An 11,042-nucleotide genomic window follows, 5' to 3' on the forward strand; every position below is an offset into this window, starting at 1 on the left:
ACATACCATCATTAGGTTAACCTAAAACCTGTTTAATCTATGTTGGTTGAATATTAATGCACAAACAAATTATTGGCGATCACTTGAATTAAAATCATATTAGCCTAAACCAAATTATTAAATATCTTATTAACGTGATTTCAAGTACAAATTTCCTTTAAACCCGCAGCGAGGGCGTGATCAAGCAATAACAATAATGTACATCAAGCAACATAATAATTAATATCATGGACATAACAATTCATCACCATAATAATCTCATCATTAAAGCATAATAATATTAGCAAGATCCTAGGCATGATACTAACAAGACTAATAACAAACCCTAGCATGTCACTAAATAGTAAAGATCAAAGCTTTAGCCCTAACATGATACAAACATGATAGAAGAAAGAATAGTAAGCAACCTAAAGATGATACTAGGAAGCAATAGAAACATCTTAACATGATACTAGAAATTAAAAAATAATCTAAACATGATTCCTATATCAAAAAATAATTAAGTAATCAAACTACTTACTTTGATGCCTCGTATATCTTTCTATCAAAATAATACACGTATTAGAGAGAGAATAATATTTAACTTAGAGAGAGAAGAGAGATGATTGTTGGTGATCAAGATTGTTGATGATTTGAGAAAGGGGAGATATGACCTCTATATATAGGAAAAAAAGAGAGTCGAAGAATAAGAAAAGAATCCGAATTCAAATCGGAATAGAACTCGATGGACAACAGTTTTTGTGGATTTTGTTTTTATCATATTTTTTGATCCAAAAGTCCAAATAAGGCATATAATATGTTGTTGAAAAAAAAATCTAGAAGTCTACTTTCTAACCAAATTGGAATCAGATTAAAATTTTGTAGATTACAAGATATGGCCGAAATAGTGGGACTATTATGAGGCACGAAAATAATATTTGATAACTATTATGAGGCACGAAAATAATATTTTGTAATAAGGACTCTCAAAAAGAAGAGTTTTATTCAATTTCGAATTCTTTAATCTTATCTTTTCAAAAATGGATAATTAAGATCTTTTAGAAATATATAGAAGCTTTCAATTAATCCTAATTAGTTTAGGAATGGGATTAAAAACTTTGGAACCTCCGCATGATCATTGGCTCGTTGGTAAAATCCGATTTGGGCTCAGTTTAGTATTTTGGCCATAACTTACTCATTATTCATCGGAATTAGACTTATAATATTTCGTTGGAAAGCTCTTTGTAATCCCCGTCCAACAACACAATTGTTGGACCTATATCATGGAAGAAACTAAAATGTATTGGACTTTTTCCATAAATAGGGTACGAAAAGGAATATTTTCGAAAACAGAAAGAAGTATTTTTATTAAAACGACCGCATTCCACGAGGCTCTTTCACATTTCACCTCGTTCGACAATCAATGGCGTAAAATATTCATCATTGGGTTTAGTTTTTGGGGAGACACAATCAGTGTCTACATTTATATATTAGTAAATAAAAGTTAAATTTGATATAAGAATAGTGCAAAAATCAAATTGATGCATTTAAAAAATATACAAAGAAGTTTCATATGTCGGGCCTCAGATACAATGCATAAAAACTAGGGGTGAGCAAAAATATATACGGGGTACTATGTCCCGGACCCAGAACTGGCTAGAACTTGTCGAGCTTAAAACTGGTTATAACTGGTTCAAATTCAAAATCTTCTTCAACCCAGTTGCCGACTTGTGCTAGAACCATTTCCACAACTGTATAACTCTTAGTCCACTTTATTTAGGAAGACATAGCCTCTTCGTTGGGCATATAAAATTCATAGCACAATATTAGTTTCTAACTAACCAGTCACCCACATGGCCACTTAAAATGAGTATTCTCTCACTTCTAACCCTAATTAACTCCTATCGTTCATCAGCCACATCTATCACCATTATCTACCATTCTACTTCATAGCTTCCACCCCTTAAAATTCTTTTAAAACTAATTTAGAGAACACTTTAAGAAATTAACTCACCCATCCGAGATCTTTTACTCCATTTTTAGATCTAAAACACATATTATTTCACTTAGTTGTTTGAAAAATTAGCCAAAAATAAGACCACCTTTCACCTGTCTTCCAAGAATAGAACGATCTTTGGATAATTTCAAAATAAAACGACCTTTGATACACATCTGCCAAAAATGAAATTTAACCGGTTGGTTACCTATTAAATAGGTTACTAGTGACACGTGTTACAATGTCATTGGTTAATTTTTTTAACAAATCTTTTTTAAAAAATACCTTAAATTTTTTTTAAAATATTTAAATTTGAAAAAAAAAAACTGAAATTAAAAAAAACACACGCCCTATCCTTGTCGACATCCACCCCTATCACCGGGCCTCCCCATAACCACCGGCGGCCAGAGCCCCTACCTTGACGCCGACGACACCGCTCCTCAGACACCGACCACCCATATCCTTCCACTCAACCATCTTCGTCACACCCAAAACCCTACTCCTTCACCTCGAAAACCCTCTTCCCTCCCCTCAAAAACCCTCATTTCCCCACCAACCGGCACCCAAACCACCTCCATTGTGCTGGAGAACCAATTTTACCCTTCCGATAGTCATTTCCACCCCTTCCCCCTTTGAACCACCATAGTAACTCTAAAACCCCAAAATCGAGTGGTCGTTTTAGGGTTCAAAATCCCATCGAACCCCAGAAATCCTATTTCTTGGGCGGGTGGCTCAAAGGTAAGGATCTTGGTCAAGAGGGATGCCATTGGTCAGTTTTTTCTTCGGTTTTAATTTTTTTTTAAAGTTTTTTTTTAAAAAAAACTAAAAAAAATGTTAAAATTAAATTAAATTATTTCAACCAATCACACATGTGACACTTGTCAAATGTAATCTTTAAAACAGGTTATATGTTTTTGTTCTATTTTTTGCAAATGTGTAGCCAATGGCGTTTTATTTTGAAATAATCCAAGGGTCGTTCTAATCTTGGAAGACTGGTGAAAAGTGGTATTATTCCAGAAAAATTTTCCTAGTTTTTTTTTTTGGGGGGGGGGCAATGAACAAGGCGTAACAGGTTAAAGTCATGGAGACGAAGAAGAGGGAGAAAATAATTAATGATGAGAAAGATGGATCAAGCTCTAACCCTACTCTTATTATTTTGAGTTTTTTGGTTGATTTTGTGTGATTCCGAGCTATTACATACGACAAATAATTAATAACTTTATAAAAATTTAATTTGACTCCTTTTTGCTAATCTTATTAAGATCTATCTTTCTATCCTTCTTAGTTTTCTAATATATTTTTATAGACAAGTGTATACAAAATTATAATTCGGAACGTCAGCCAAGAAACACACTACTTGATGAATATTAAGCAAGTCATGCTATTAAACCTTAGCAATTACCTTAAACTTAGCTTGTCAACTTACATGAATTAATTTCTATTAATTACTTAGTTTATCAACTTAAATCTTATACTTGAATCTTGTAATGTATAACTTTTTAATTTTTTAATTTATGTTTGCATCTTACACTTGAATTGATATCAAAGAAGATATTTTGATTTTAAAGAATCGAGAGTATAAATCTCATTTATGAAAAACACAAAAAAAAAAAAAAAAAAATTCAATTGGATTTAAAAAAGGAAAATTTAACACCAGCAGTCCAAACTATGACTAACCTTATTTTTAAAGGGGTTAATTATTGATTAACTTAAGATGATCCTAACTAAAGGGGGGTCCTTATCAAAGAGTCCCGAATATATTTTTAAACGGTTTAAGTGCTTAATAGTTCCACATACATGCCTTGTTTTTGATAGGCGTAATTACAAAATAAATCCTCTACCATTATAAACACTACACCCCCTATCCATTTACACCATTTTCATGTTAATTTTTGAAAGAAAACAGACCAGTAAAAATACATGTGTTTTAATCAGTTTATCTAGTCGATCATCATAAGCTAGGGACTATTTTAAGAATGACACTCCCAAAATTGGGACCACCATGAGTTAATCGATAGTTTTTTCCTTTAAAATGAAGTTTAAGATAACTTACTAACATATTTTTATACATAGTTATAAATTTGAGCTTAGGCTTCCCTAAGTTGATATGAGCACAAACACATTTATAATCAACCCAAATAATAATCAACTAATTACACTCTTAATTATATAATTTGATGCTTATAAGAACGAACATACATGCTTCTGTACAATACAATATTAAAATCTGAAACTTGAACTACATAAAACTATTATTAACAACACAAACAATTTTAATACGACACGAAAAAAGTACTTATACAATAAAGATAAAACAAATCATGATCATGATAAACAAACACTAATTTTGTTTAAAAGGCATTCATGCTACAAAGCGCATAATAAAGATTAAAAAAGCGTACATAGTAATTAAAGGTGTTTCATGAATTATAATGGAGACATTAAATTGCTACAAAAGATCATAAAAGTTAATTTATTGTGTAGCAAGTAAACACAAATTTGTAGCATGATCCCCCATGATAATTAGTTGTCATCACCATGATATTAAAGTTTGAATTCATCAAGATTGGCTCCAACCTCATCAAGTGATTTCGAGAAAAAGCTTTTTATGAGGCCCTCAGTTGAGAATTTCTTATAAATAGGTGGATTTTTCCTCTGATGTTAATTCCTTTATTGGACCATGTATCTTCTCGGATGAGTAAATTCCATTATAATTTATTGCAATGGAAATCCTTCGTCCAATTGTTTTCGCAATCACTCTATGACAAACTCCTTTTATCATATCATTAGTTATCATCTGTAAGATATAAGATAAATATTTATATAAACACACCAACAAAAAGCTTACAAATTACACACTAGTATAAGAATTAGAAATTTTAATAATATAGTTTTAGAGGTAAAAATACAAAACCTGAAGTATTTTTCCAAAGTTAACAATCAAAGCACCAGAAATAGGCTCCACATTAACCCATTTTTTTTTTTCATGAAGGACCTGGAGGCCACCAATATTGTCTTGTAAGAGTAAATGTGATAAATGAAGTATCAACATGAGCATCTAATCCAATGGTCAATTCTGGTTCTGGACATGCTGGATAATAACTGTTAATTATGGCCCAACTTTTTGTACATTTTGCCATATTTCCAAGACATTCGGGTTCAAGTCCAAGACCTAATGATATTGACATAAGTATGAGATCAGCAAGCTTATGGATATGGTTAACATACTCCAATGTCACATCCCTGCAAAAAAGAATTCATTATATAAAAATCAATATTTAAAACAAACTATTTGAAAAATATATAGTATAGTTATGTGTATGCAGATGTGAAGCAATTTAATTTGCATTGATGATGGTCTGAATTTGTTAAGGATAAACGCACTGGTGCTTTTATTTGGTTGCCTCATATGAAAAAAACCAATGACTATTATATACATTAGTTTCATTATCAGTTGATTTATATGTTGAGGGATGACAACGAGTTGAATTTGGATCAAATTTTATTGGATCCAGATCCACATTTAATCTCTAGAGGTGAATCTAATTCGTGAATCCAAAAATTTTGGGATCTAGATCTAGATCAATCGAATCCATGTGAGCTTTTTTTGCAATAAAAAGTTATTATTTTAGATATTTCTTTTATAAAATCCAAGTGCAATGTTATTTTTAAGTTTATTTATTTGATTCCGCGCTTATACATCATTTTTTCAAAATAACAAAAACTAAAGATATAAAATCACTAAAAAATAATTCCTCCTTTTCATTTTAATTGACACGTTTCATTTATCCACAATTTTTCAATACATAACTTCAAATATTATATCAATTAATGTTTGAAAAAAAGAGACTGAGATAAATTAAACAAGACCTTCTCATATTGATGTATCTATTAAGAATAAATCATAAAATAAGTCAAAGTAACTTATGTATTTAATGCTCTAATCAGTTAAAAAGAAACGGATGGCGTATATAGTAAAGAAATAAAAGTTTCTCAAATAAAATCAATAATATGAGAAACACTTAAAGTAAGATTTGTTGGCCGCCAGATCTAGACTAGGTCTAAAAACTAGTAATAGAGTAGATTATGCCTATCAGAAACAGATTTGGATCTATTGAGTCCAAAACTAGAGGATTTAGATCATACAAATTGGAACTAGACTCACCGTATCAGGATTAGATAGATAAAAGAACCATTTCCATCCCTACATATACTACTTATTTGTTTAAGACCAAGGCCTAATGCACTTTTTTTGTAGCAGACTATTTGATACATATATATAGCCTTAGATTTTTAGAAAAATTATATCTCCTCTGCCACGAACTAAAAATCTCGTTTGCCTTTACCACAAGTTTTGAAGAAGGAGAATAAAAAGAAAAACTATGGAGATTGGTTTTTTAAAGATAAATATTTATATAACAAGGGTTGTAGTTTAAAGTGAAAAAAAAAAAACAGATATTAAGGTTTGGTTGTTTAAAAGTAAACGGAAAAAAGTAAAATGGATTTTTGTTTAGGTACAAGGTTTATGAGTGAATTAGAAATTATTTTAGTTGTGAAGAGAGTATAATATCTTATGTATGATAACAACATTTTTGTAACTTAATATTGGAAAATAAATAAGTGTGCATGTGTGAGACAAATAATTAACTTACTTGTATATAGGAGGCAACTCTTGAGGATCAACTTCACCATTAGTAAGTCGAGCGTTCACATACAAAGTGTCTCTCCAATTTGCAGCCTTTGACTGATACAAGTCATGGTTGCTAAAAAAGTACACATGCTTTGATTGAAAATCGCGACTATAGAACAATTTTTTAGTCTCGGCATCTTGTTCATGAAACATTCGACTTCGTTCAATCATTAATTCTAACAACTCCTTAGGAATCCCATGGTTTATCACTTGAAAAAAAACCCCATTCCTTTGATGCCATAATAGTTTCCTTGATGATCTCAGCAGTGCGATCTTCATTTTCACCAAAATGTGAAAAATCTATTACCGGCACACTTATATCATCAGAATATGTACCAAAATCTTTTAAACGATCCTCAATCGGTCTAACAAATATGCCAGGAATTTTTTGGATTCCTGCATCTACAAGCCCTTTCACCCCAAGTTTTCCTTCATCGAATTCCTTAAGTTCTTTAAGTCGATCATGACTACTTTGTGTTTCATTAAAGGCGTTTTGGGTATCCATTGGATTTTACAACCTTTCTTTGATGAAATAACTTTAAAAGAATTTTTTTTTTTGTTTTCTTTAGGCTTTTATTATTTTAGAGTTGATGAAAAATCTAAAAAAAATTGATCATTATATAACATTCGTAGATCAAATGCGTGAGGAAATCATGGGCTAATCAAAACGCTTATCCATGTGAATCTCATTAATTTATTAAAAAAATTAATAGACAACTAATAAATTGGTAAAATCAGATTGTTTATCCATGTGAATCTCATTAATTGGAGTGCTAAGCCAATGTAATCACTTATTATCCATGTGAATCTCATCAATTGGAAATAATCAATAGACAAGCTAGTGTGATCACTTGTTTATCCATGTGAATCTCATTAATTGGAAATAATCAATAGACAGCTATGCTAGTGTAATCACCTTTCTTATCCATGTGAATCTCATTAATTGGAAATAATCAATAGACAGCTATGCCAGTGTAATCACCTTTCCTATCCATGTGAATCTCATTAATTAGAAATAATCAAATAATCAACAGACAACTATGCTAGTGTAATCACCTTTCTTATCCATGTGAATCTCATTAAATGAAAATTAAATAATCAATAGACAGCTAAGCTAGTGTAATTACTTGCTTATCCATGTGAATCTCATTAAATAGAAATAATCAATAGATAGATAAAATAGTGTCATCACTTGATAATTCATGTGAATCTCATTAATAGGAAACAATCAATAGACAACTAAGCTAGTGTAATCACTTGCTTATCCATGTGAATCTCATTAAATAGAAATAATCAACAGACAACTTAAAAAGTGTAATCACTTGATAATTCATGTGAATCGCATTAATAGGAAATAATCAATAGACAATTAAGCTAGTGTAATCACTTTCTTATCCATGTGAATCTCATTAAATAGAACTAATCAACAGACAACTAAAGTAGTGTAATCACTTGATAGTTCTTATGAATCTCATTGATAGGAAACAATCAATTGATAGTAAGCTAGTGTAATCACTTGCTTATACATGTGAATCTCAATAATTGAAAATAATTACTAGACAAGCTAGTGTAATAACCTTTATTTTTCATGTGAATCTCATTAATTGGAAATAATCAATAGACAAATATGATAGTTTATGTAATCACTTACTTATCCATGTGAATCTCTTTATTGAAAATCAAATAATCAATAGACAGCTAATAAGATAGTGTACCATGTGAGTCTCATTAATTGGAAATAATCTTTAGAAAGCTAAGCTATAGTGTAACCACTTGCTTATCCATGTGAATCTCATCAACTGAAAAAAATCAAAAGACAACTAATTTAAGCTATTGTAGTCACCTTGATTATCCATGCATGTGATTCTCATTGGGAAATAATCAATAGACAACTAAGCTACTAAATGAGATGCATACGCAAGGTCATTGCTTTATCATATGAGAAAATAGTCTTCTTCAACTCTTCACGATATACTCTGTAATGCCTAGTATTTTCAAACCACTATTTTATGTGCATTTTAACATATTAAACCTAATTATTAATTTAAAATCTCAAATTCTAATTAATGTTAATTAAATCATCAAAATCGGTATTCTAATTTATGTGTCATCCCAAGCCCAAAACCCTAATTTTAATATTTTGACGAAACAATTTAAATTTATTATTTAAAAGGTTTTTAATTTGAGTTTTAATAAATTCATTATATTGGACATGTTAGAATCAATATTAGCCTCAAAGGGTGATTCCTTAACCTTAAGCATCAATTCAGTAAGTGTTACACATAAATTATATGTAATTTTGATGTTTAATGTATTGTGATTGATATGAGTCATCATGGGTGATTCCTAGACTACAGTGCCGATTCGATAATTATAAAATGATTTTAGGGTTTTTAAGGCGTTTTATGTTCAATCATATCAATATTGACATATGAAGTTATATAGGGTGATTTCTTCAATTCGTTTATCAAATTGATATTGTTTATAAACAATTATTTAGCTCTTCTATTTATAAAATTCATTATAATGTCAATTAGATCATTAGAAATGAATAATATTATTGGTTTTACATTTGTCTTTTTATGTCACTTTTCTATCAATATGAACACACACACACACACACACACACACACACACATATATATATATATATTCGTATCGTGATTTAAATTATTGTTTTCATTATTGTTATTATTGTAATTACTTTTGATATTATTATTAACATCGTCCCTTATTACTGGCACATTTTCTTAAGCTTCTGAAATATTGGTTCACATATTGTTGTTAGCTTGGATATGAACCTACTTATGTATTGCAACTGACCAATAAATCCTCGAATTTGCTTCTCGGTTTTGGGCGGCGACATTGACATGATTACCTTGATCTTGGTTGGGTCTATCTCTATTACTCTAGAGCTTATGACGTATCCCAAGAATTTTCTTGAGGTGACTCCAAAAGCACACTTAGGTGGATTCAACCTCGTGTTGTATTTCCTTATCTATTCGAAGAATTTTCTTAAGGCTACTTGATATCCTGGACGATCTTTTGATTTTACAATCATGTCATCCACATACACTTCAACTTCCTTGTGCATCATGTCATGGAGTAGGGCAGTTGCTGCTCGTTGGTAAATGGCACCCGCATTTTTGAACCCGAATGACATTACCATGTAAGAGTGAGTACCCCAAGATGTTATGAATGTTGTTTTCTCCATGTCTTCTTCTTCCATGAGAATCTAGTTGTACCCTGCGTATCCATCCATGAATGAGAGAAGCGCGTGATTCGCTGTATTATCTACCAAGATGTCGATGTGTGGTAAAGGGAAGTCGTCCTTTGGACTTACTTTATTTAGATCTTGATAGTCAACACACATTCTTACCCTTTCATCCTTCTTTGGAACTGGGACCACATTTGCGACCCATTCGGGGTATTTGGATACATTGATAAAACCTGCAGTTATTTGTTTTTGAACTTCTTTTTTTATTTTAAGAGCTACGTCGGGTTTCATTCGACATAACTTTTGTTTTACAGGTTTCATTCCTGGTATAAATGGTATAGTGTGTTGAGCTATTTCTCTATTAATTCCTGGCATATCTTCATATGACCAAGCAAATACATCGATGAATTCTTTAAGTAAATTGATTAAATCGCTTCTTTCATCTTTATTAAGTGTTAGTCCGAATTTAACCTCTCTTCTAATGGTTGGATCTTTTGAGATATCAACCGTTTTAGTGTCTTCAATTACCGGTATTTTATTTTCAAGTGTTTCCATTACTTTAATGATTTCTTTGTCACTTTCATTATTAGTTAAGCAATGCTCGTCATCTTGGGTTAATGAATGACACGAGGAGTACAAGGAAGAAGACATATTATAGAACTCGGAAATCATTACATCAAATAAAGATATGTCCGCTGGGACTTGTTTACTAACTAACTATTCTAGGAGTAGTTGCTAAAATAGAAGAATTAGGAGAAGGTGCTAAAGCTAAGGACTTAGAAGACTCGATAGGGAAAGACTTTGAATCAGACTCTGACTCCGACGACTCTTCAAACATTGGTCCTTGTCCTGTTGTTATAGCGATCTTTCTTTTGCTTGGAGTAGTCACCTTCACGGTCTTTTGCCATCCTTGAGTTAGTCCCTTCGCTGGAGTAATAAGCTTTGAAGGATCAAAGCTCTCACTTTGTAGAACCTTTTGAATGAGCATTAGACTTCTCCCGGGCTCACTTAAGATCTTTTAGAGTCTGTTCGAAACCAAGTCCAAAAGTGTCCAATTTAGGGAGACCAGGTAGTCCCATTTGTTTTGCTATCTCTTTTTTTCTTTCCAAGAGTCATTCTAGGAAAGTGTCCCTGTTTTCTGAGGATAACGTTTACCGTCA

General features: G+C 31.4%; 1 pseudogene; it reads right to left on the bottom strand.

The window, feature by feature from the left end:
• Positions 1-4,428: 4,428 nt before the first annotated feature.
• Positions 4,429-7,446, bottom strand: LOC110694515 (annotated as a pseudogene).
• Positions 7,447-11,042: the final 3,596 nt, after the last annotated feature.

This window comes from Chenopodium quinoa, unplaced genomic scaffold, assembly GCF_001683475.1.
Source record: "Chenopodium quinoa cultivar QQ74 unplaced genomic scaffold, ASM168347v1, whole genome shotgun sequence".
In the NCBI taxonomy this organism is placed as follows: Eukaryota; Viridiplantae; Streptophyta; class Magnoliopsida; order Caryophyllales; family Amaranthaceae; genus Chenopodium; species Chenopodium quinoa.